This window comes from Pongo pygmaeus, chromosome 14 (assembly GCF_028885625.2).
Source record: "Pongo pygmaeus isolate AG05252 chromosome 14, NHGRI_mPonPyg2-v2.0_pri, whole genome shotgun sequence".
Taxonomy (NCBI): Eukaryota; Metazoa; Chordata; class Mammalia; order Primates; family Hominidae; genus Pongo; species Pongo pygmaeus.
This window is the reverse complement of record NC_072387.2, coordinates 60,892,128-60,901,820: the sequence shown is the minus strand read 5'-3', so window position 1 is coordinate 60,901,820 and position 9,693 is coordinate 60,892,128.

The window sequence follows — 9,693 nt, the reverse complement described above, 5'->3', positions numbered from 1 at the left end:
TGCAAATATTTTCTCCCATTCAAGAGGTTGTCTCTTCACTCCGCTGTTTCCTCTGATGTGCAGAAGCTTTTTAGTTTAGTATAGTCCAATTTGTCTACTTTTGTTTTTGTTGCCGTGCTTTTGAAGTCTCAGCCATAAAATCTTTTCCTAGACCAGTGTCCTGAAGTGGTTCCCCTATGTTTTCTTCTAGTAGTTTTATGGTTTCGGGGCTTATGTTTAAGTCTTTAATCCATCTTGAATTGATTTTTGTGTATCGCGAAAGGTAGGAGGTTAGTCGCGTTCTTTTGCATACATATGGATATCCAATTTTCCTAGCACCATTTATTGAAGAGGATGTCCTTTCCCCAGTGAGTGTCCTTGACACCTTTGTTGAAAATCAGTTGGCTGTAAATGTATGGATCTATTTCTGAGTTATCTATTCTGTTTCATTTTATACCTGTTTTTATACCAATACTATGCCGTTTTGGTCACTAGAGCCTTGTAATATATGTTGAAGTCAGATAGTATAATGTCTCCAGCTTTCTTTTTACTTAGGATTGCTTCTCTATTCAAGCTCTTTTTTGGTTCCATATGAATTTTAGGATTATTTTTTCTACTTCTGTGAAGAATGACACTGGTATGTTGATAGGGATTTTATTGAATCTGTGTATTGCTTTGGGTTGTATGGTCATTTTAACAATATTGATTTTTTTCTGATCCGTGAGCATGGGTTGTCGTTCCATTTCTTTATGTCCTTCTCAATTTCTTTCATCAATGTTCTGTAGTTTTCCTTGTAGAGGTTTTTCACCTACTTGGTTAAATTTTTTTCCTAGGTATTTTATTTCCTTGTAGCTATGATAAATGGGATTTCCTTCTTGATTTCTTTCTCAGCTAGTTTATTATTGGTGTATAGAAATGATACTAATTTTTGTATGTTGATTTGGTATACTACAACTTTTTTTTTTGAATGGAGTCTTGCTCTGTAGTCCAGGCTGGAGTGCAGTGGTGCCATCTTGGCCCACTGCAATGTCCGCCTCCCAGGTTCAAGCCATTCTCCTGTCTCAGCCTCCTGAGTACCTGGGGCTACAGGCACACGCGACCACGCCTGGCTAATTTTTGTGTTTTTAGTAGAGATGGGGTTTCACCATATTGGTCAGGCTGGTCTTGAACTCCTGACCTTGGGGGAGTCTCCTGCCTCGGTCTCTGAAAGTGCTGGGATTACAGACATGAGCCACCGCACCTGGCTGTATCATATAACTTTACTGAACTTACTTATCAGATCTAAGAGTTTTTGGTGGGGTCTTTAGGTTTTTCTAGATACAAGATCATGTCATCTACAAAGAGGGACAATTTTACTTCCTCTTTTCCAATTTGGATGTCTTTTATTTGTTTCTATTGTCTGATTGCTCTGGCTAAGACTTCCAGTACTGTGTTGAATAGGAGTGGCAAAAATAGACATCCTTGTCTTGTTCCAGTTCCTAGAGGAAAAGCTGAAAGCTATGATAGGATGATGTTAACTGTGGGTTTGTCATATGTAGCCTTTATTATGTCGACGTATTAATAGGCTCCTTCAATGCCTAGCTTGTTGAGAGTTTTTATCATGAAGATCTTTTGAATTTCATGAAACCCTTTTTCTACGTCTCTTGAAATGATCATATGGTTTTGTTCTTCATTCTGTTGATGTGATGTGTTATCTTTGTTGATTGGTGTATGTTGAACTACCTTTGCATTTCTGGGACAAATCCCACCTGATCCTGCTATGTTATCTTGTTGATATGCTGTTGGATTCAGTTGGTTAGTATTTTGTTGAGGATTTTTACATCTGTGTTTATCAGGGATATTAGAGTTTAACTGTCTTTTTTTTGTTGTTGCATTCTTATCTGGTTTTGGTATCAGGGTACTGCTAGCCTAGTAGAATGAGGAAGAATTCCCTCCTTTTCAGTTTTTTGGACCAGTTTGAGGAGAATTGGTGTTAGTTTGTCTTTGTAAGTTTGGTAGAATTTGGTAGTGAAGTCATTAGCAGTGAAGCCATTGGGTCCTGGGCTTTTCACTGTTTGGATTCTTTTTTTATTATGGATTCAATTTAATTACTCATGATTGGCCTCTTCAGGTTTTCTATTTATTCCTGATTCAATCATGGTAGGTTATATGTGTCAAGGAATTTATGCATTTCCTCTAAGTTTTCTAGTTTATTAATATATAGTTATTCATAAGAGTGTCTGATGACTTTTGGTATTCCTATGGTGTCAGTTGTAATGTCTACGTTTATTCATTTATTTATTTCTTTATTTTTTGACACACGGTCTCACTCTGTCACCCAGGCTGGAGTGCAGTGGTGTGATCATGACTCACTGCAGCCTCAAGCTCCTGGGCCGATGAGATCTTCCCACCTCAGACTTCTGAGTAGCTGGGACTACAAGCATATGCCACCATGCCCAGCTAATTTTAGTATTTTTTTTTTAGAGACGGAGTTTCGCCATGTTGCCCAGGTTTGTCTCATACTCCTGAGCTCAAGCAATCCACCTGCCTCAGCCTCTCAGAAATGCTGGGATTACAGGCATGAGCCACCGTGTCTGGCAATGTCTTATTTTTCATCTTGGATTTTGTTTATTTGGATCATCTTTTTCATATTCTTGTTTAGTCTAACTGGCAGTTTATCGATTTTGCTTACCTTTTTGAAAAAGGAACTTTTTGTTTCATTGATTCTTTATATTGTTTTTGAAATCTATTTCATTTAGTTCTGCTCTGATCTTTATTATGTCTGTCCTTCTAATTTGAGGTTTGCTTTGTTCTTGCTTTTCTAGTTCTTTAAGGTGTATCATTAGTTTGTTTATTTGAAATCTACTTTTAAAATACAGGTGTTTATTGCTATAAACTTCCCTCCTAGCACTGCTTTTGTTGTATCCCATAGGTTTTGTTATGTTGTTTTCAATTTTCATTTGTTTCAAGACATTTTATTTTTTGAGACAGGGTCTCTCTCTCTATCGCTGAGGCTGGAATGCAATGGTGCGATCTTGGCTCACTGGAACTTCCACCTCCTAGGCTCAAGCGATCCTTCTGCCTGAGCCTTCTGAGTAGCTGAGATTACAGGCACGCACTAGCATACCTGGCTAACTTTTGTATTTTTTTTTGTAGAGACAGAATCTCACTGTGTTGCCCAGGCCAGTCTCAAACTCCTGGGCTCAAGCAATCCACCCACCTTGGCCTCCCAAAGTACTAGGATTACAGGCATGAGCCACCACACCCAGCCTGTTTCAAGACATTTTTTGATTTCCTCTTTAATTTCTTCCTTGACCTAAAGGTCATTCAGGAGCATGTTGTTTAATTTCCACGTATTTGTACAGATTCCAAAGTTTCTTTGTTATTGATTTCCTGTCCTATTTCACTGTGGTCTGAGAGGATACTGGTATGATTTTGATTTTTGAAAATTTGTTGAGACTTATTCTGTGTCCTAACATATGGTCTGTCTTGGAGAATGTTCCATGTGCTGTTGAAGAAGTATGTGTATTCTGTAACTGTTGAATGAAATGTTCTATAAATGTCTGTTAGGACCATTTGGTCTAAAGCACAGTTTAAAATCAGTGTTTCTTTGTTAATTTCCTGTTTAGATGATCTGTCTAATGCTGAGTAGAATGTTGAAGTCCTCATCTATTATTGTATTGCAGTCTATGTCTCCCTTTAGATCTAATGACATTTGCTTTATATATCTGGGTATCCCAGTATTGAGTGCATATATGTTTAGAACTGTTATATCCTCTTGCTAATGTATCTCCATGTCATTCTGTAATGACCATCTTTGTCTCTTTTTACTGTTTTGTTTGTTTGTTTGTTTTTGAGATGGAGTCTTGTTGTGGTGCCCACACTGGAGTGCAGTGGTGTGGTCTCGGCTCACTGCAACCTCCGCCTCCTGGGTTCAAGCGATTTTCCTGCCTCATCCTCTTGAGTAGCTGGGATTACAGGTGCCTGCCACCACGCCCAGCTAATTTTTTGTATTTTTGGTAGAGATGGGGTTTCACCATGTTGGCCAGGCTGGTCTCGAACTCCTGGCCTTGTGATCTACCCGCCTCAGCCTCCCAAAGTGTTGGGATTACAGGCGTGAGACACTGTGCCTGGCCTCTTTTTGCTGTTTTTGACTTAAAGTCTGTTTTATCTGATATAAGTATAGCTATTCCTGATCACTTTTGGTTTCCGTTTGCACAGAATATCTTTTTCCAGTCCTTTCCTTTCAGTCTGTATGTCTCCACAGGTGAGGTGAGTTTCTTGTAGGTGGTATATATTTGGGTCATATTTATTTTTTAAATCCATTCAGCCAGTCTATGTCTTTTCAGTGGAAACTTTAATCCATTTACATTGAAGACTATTTTTGATATGTGAGGGTTATTCCTGTCATTTTATTAATTGATTTCTGGTTGCTTTATATGTCCTTTGTCCCTTTCTTTCTCTCTTCTTGTTGATCGTTGTGGATTGGTGGTTTCCTTTAGTGATAACCTTTGAATTGTTTTTCTTATTTGTGTGCTTGCTCTACCAGTGGGTTTTATACTTTCATGTGTTTCTGTGATGGTAGATATCATCCTTTTGCTTCCAGCTGTAGGACTCCCTTACATATTTCTTATATACCTGGTTGAGTGGTGATGAAAAACCAACAGCTACCATTAAACTTAGTGGTGAATGTCTTAAAGCTTTTCTCCTAAGATGAGGAACAAGCCAAGGACGGCTGCTCTTGCTTTTTCTATTCAACATTGTACTGGAGGTTCTAGCCAGGATAATTAGCCAAAAAAACCAAAACAAAACCAACAACAAAAAAGAGATAAAAAGCATCTAGATCGGAATGGAAAAAGGGAAACTGTATTTTTTGCAGATAAATAATGTTGTATATAGAAAATCTAAGGAACCCACAACAACAACAACAACAACAAACCTGCTGGAGCAACAATTGAGTTCACAAAAGATTTAAGATCAATGTGCAAAAAATCAGTTATATTTAGAAACACTAGCAATGAGTAACCTGAAAATGAAATTAAGAAAGTAATTTTATTTACAATAGCATTAAAAAATAAGACTAAAACAAAAGAAATGTAAGACTACAAAACTTTATTGAAAGTGATTAAGATCTAAATAAATGGATTCACATTCTGGATTTATTGAATGGAAGACATTACTGTTAAGATGACAGTACTCCACAAATTGATCTACATATTCAACTCAGTTCCTATCAGAATCCTAGCTTCTGTTTTGCAGAAATTGACTTGCTGATCCTAAAGTTCATTTGAAAATGCAAGGGACTCTGAAGAACCAAAATGATCTTGAAGAAGAACAATGAAGTTGCAGAGTCCACACTTTATTATTTCAAAACTTACTATAAAGCCATAGTGGTTAAAATTGTGTGGTACTAGAATAAGGATAGCCATGTAGATCAATGGAATAGAATTGAGAGTCCAGAAGTAAATTCATACATTTAAGGTCGGTTGATTTTCCACAAGGGTATCAAGGCCATTCAGTGGAAAAGAACAGTCTCTTCAGCAAGTGGTGCTGGAACAACTGGATATCCACATACAAATGAATGAAGTTAGATCTCTTCCTCACATCATACAGAAAAAATCAGCCTCAAATGGAAGAAGTATCTAAATGTAAGATCCCAAACTGTACTCTTAGACAAAAACATAGGTGTAAATTTTTCTGATATTGACTTAGTAATGATTTCTTTTTTTCCTCTCCTTTTATGTGGGACAGGAAAACTAGAGGGGTTTAGAGTTGTCTTACTGCTTTTCCCCTATGTCAGACAAGGCCCTGATAAAGCAGTTTTTCTTTAGGGCAGGGCTTTCACACAGAGAATAGAATGCTCTGGGCATATTTCAAAATGGTTGCTGTACCCACTCACTCTGTCCACCAACTAGGGTATATTTTGAAATGGTTGCTTTTCCCTTTTCCTTGCCTAAAGAGCCTGAGGAAATTTTCTTCAGCCTTCATCATGAGAACCTGGTAGGGTTTCTGGAAGTAAAATTCATGAAAGTATAAAGGGTTCCCAAGGTGGGACTTCAACAAGTTTTTAACTCTCAAGCTAGTCCACACTCAGCCACTGGTAATTTATTGATTAGCATTTAAGTGTTCCTACCAATTATTGGCTCCTGTGGCTTCTGCTCTCAGGTAAACTGTGATGTTCTGTAGTCACCTGTCTCTAGTTTTTGAGGAGGTGGTTTGCCCTGTGACCTCTATTCTCTGACAGATCTAAGAAAAGTTGTTGATTTTTAGTTTGATTATCTTTTTTCCTGTTGTGAAGATGGGAGTGATGACTTCCAAGTTCTCTGCATGTTGGAGTGGGAACCGGAAGACCTAATTAACTTCTTAAGAAACTGCCAAACTGTTTTCCAAAGTGGATCTAGCACTTTACCTTCCTGGCATTGTATGAGAGTTTCAGTTTCTCTCTATCTTTGTCAACACGCCATCTTTCTAATTTTAGATATTCTAATAGGTATCTAGTGGTTTCTTATTGTAGTTTGAATCTGCATTTCTCTAATAGCTAGTTATGATGGCCATCTTTTCATTTGCTTGTCAGTTGCAAATCTTTATTGGTGAAGTATCTGTTCACATATTTTGCCGATTTTTTAAAAGTTGGGTTGTTTTCTTACATTTGAAGTTTATTTTTTGTTATAATCAAAATTTTAATGGACACATAATAAATTGTACATATTTATGAGGTACAATGTGATGTTTCAGTACATTTTACATGGTATAATGATCAAATCATGGCAATTAGCATATCCATTGCCTTAAACATTTACCATTTCTTTGCTGTAAGAACACTCAAAATCCTCTCTTGTAGCTAGAATATGGGTATATTTTAAATGTACACCTATTTGTTTCATCACAATCCTAGAAAATGATAGCTTGAGTCAATGAAGTTTCCCCTGCAAGTCTTATCAACCTTGCTTACTTTAGTGAAATTTAATATGGTCTAGAAAACACTGAGCCCTCTGGTTATTCTCTCTAACCCACAAAGGAAGCCGAACACTTGATAAAAAGTTCATCAGCGTAAATAAGAAGAATCCCCTCCATTACATACAAAAGAAAAAATAACTGGAGAGAGATAGTCTCTGCTCTAAGGTTATTATCCTGTGGTCTTTGGTTTTGGTACATTCTCCCCCACCCCATGCCCTTTTCCCTCATCTTTAATGAGTATCTGTATGTGTGGCAGAACAGCGCGTTTTTAAGTCTCTGCAGTCTTGGACCAAGCTCGTTTTATTCCCTACTCTACGAGAATCTCAAGAGCACCAGGATTCTGTTTGGGGTTGCTGTGGACACAGAGTTCTTAATCCAGTACTGGCTTATTCTCAATACGAGGTAAAGACCTAGAGGTGAGGGTCTCTGAGCCAAGGTAGTCCCATCCCATCCTCTGCCCTCTCAGTTGGCTAATGTCCTCTCATCCTCATCAGGAGAATTAAAATCATGTAAAGTTTTGGTGGGGGAACTAGGTGGTGGTCTCTGGGGCCCAAAGACAGGAAAGTTTGCTTATACCCAGTTGGGGGGACCACTAATTGATATTCCTTTCCCCTCCCAGGGACCTTACAGAGTCCCCTTATCCTCAGGGTACTGGGGGACAACTAGTGGGTATAGGGCCAAATAGTAGTAACCTTGTTATTTTCCAGGAATGGGGTAAAGATTTGATCTAACAAGCTTGGTTTTGGGAATTAAAAAATGAAAAAAGGAAAAGCTATAATCCTGAAAGGCAACAGGAGAGAAAACTGCTAACAGGATCTTGAATAAATTTCTCCCTCTTAGAGAAAGTTGTACTGAAGACACAAGACTGAGACTTGTGTCATTTTAGCGGTTGAACCGACCCCAACTTCTTCTGAGCGGCAATGACGCCAGAAGCAGTCTGGCTTTCAGGTAAGCAGGTCCAGGGCTTACAGGGAGAAACTCCCAGGTATCCAGCTCTGCCTTGGGTTGCCCTGGTTCACGTCCAAGGGTGTGCTTGGGCCACATCTCTGGAGCAGAAAGTGGTAGACTGAGAGCTTTGATATTTCTACTTCTATTGCACATGAGCTGGTATAACCCCAAAGGTATGGAATTTGCTGCTGTCTGTGACGCAGCAAATAGAAATAGAAAAGCAATTAGATAGAAAAATAATAGAAATAGAAAAAACATTTTAAAAATAAAACAAGCCTCATTCTATGCCTGTTAAGGTCCTTAAAAATAGGACATTTTAGGCAGTGTGATAACATGCATATACTGGTCGCTTTCATCTTTCCTATAGGGGCGGCTGCTTGCCATAATGGTGATGCTCTGTTCAGGATGGTGACCTAGTGCTCAGCTCTGGAAGCCACTCCACAGAGATGACCACCGAAATGGCTTCAGTGGTGCCATCTCAACACCTGAAACATTGTTAATTATTACAGTGAAGGTCACAAATGGGCTTTTATTGGTGAGATTGGTGACTTACAAAGCAGCATGAAGGATGTTACAATTATATGACATTTTAAGATCTGTGAATCAGCTAAAGTGTTTTGGAGACAGCCCACCCTTGCATAAACAGGATAAAGGGATATGAGTGTGGCCTGTAGTGTATACTTAGAGATGACACCCCAGGCTTGATCCTCATATGGTCCTGTCTCCAGGAAGGTTTAGGAAGATTTTGGCCTCTGGAATATTAGGATTCTGTTGAGAATGAACCTTTCATGCTTGGAGCACCTAAAGTACAGAAAGCTTGCAGAAGCTTATGTACTGTGCCTGCTTGCTACTGAATTCATTTGCTAAATGAATATCTGTATGTGTGGCAGATTTGATTGGAGACCTACTTTTTATTATAACCTGGTAGCATGATTATAAAGGTGTAGCTAACCTTCACCTAACTCAAACTTTGTGGTTTCTCCTATCTACCAAAAAGCATTTAAGAATTCTGTGTGATCACGTTATTTTAGGATAGTTTGCCATTCTCACCCTCCTTAGAAGGCAATTTAGCTAGCTACTTATTCATGTCCCATGAGGGAAGTCATTCTGTGCTCCCAAGCAGCTTATCAAAGTATGATTTCAGACTTCATGCAATACTCTCCCTGAAAGGAGTTCAGGTAACATGTATGGATGTCTTGTGTCCTTTTTGTAGATTAGTTTCCCAAGGAACTTGCTTAGCAATCCTGGCTTGTCACCTGGATCTGAAGAGTAATTTGAGTGTCTTCCAGTTCTCTTCCTCAGTAGAAGATATCTGAAAAATCCAGTAATCATTCAATAAGGCTGCTTATGTCAGAAACTCAAATTCTTATGTTTTTGGTGTTTTGAACATTTTCCCCTGTTATGACTTATTAGTGTATTCTGTATAGACAACCCAGTTGTCCTTCCTGCGGAAAAGCAGCGGATACCTCTAGATGCCTTTCTTTTTGTAAAAGATATTGTTTTTCCTGAGACCTGGATGAATTTCCATGAGCCATTCAAGGGCATGAGAACACCCACTTAGAACTTGAAAGGTTCCCTTCATGGCCCTCAGACCAGGCTAACGAGATTTGATCATTTGAACTCCAGCACTCCTTTCCTCACAGGCTGAAAGAATAGCACAATATTAATGTCTATCTGTGCTTAAAGGTTTGAGCTATCGATCACAGTCCAAAATTAGTTTGTGTAGGAGAACTTTTACTTAAAGACATAAAAAGATACCATTTAATATATTGCTTCTAAAATGTGTTTCTCACACATTTCCACTGTGAGAACAAGGTTCTGTGGTCAAAT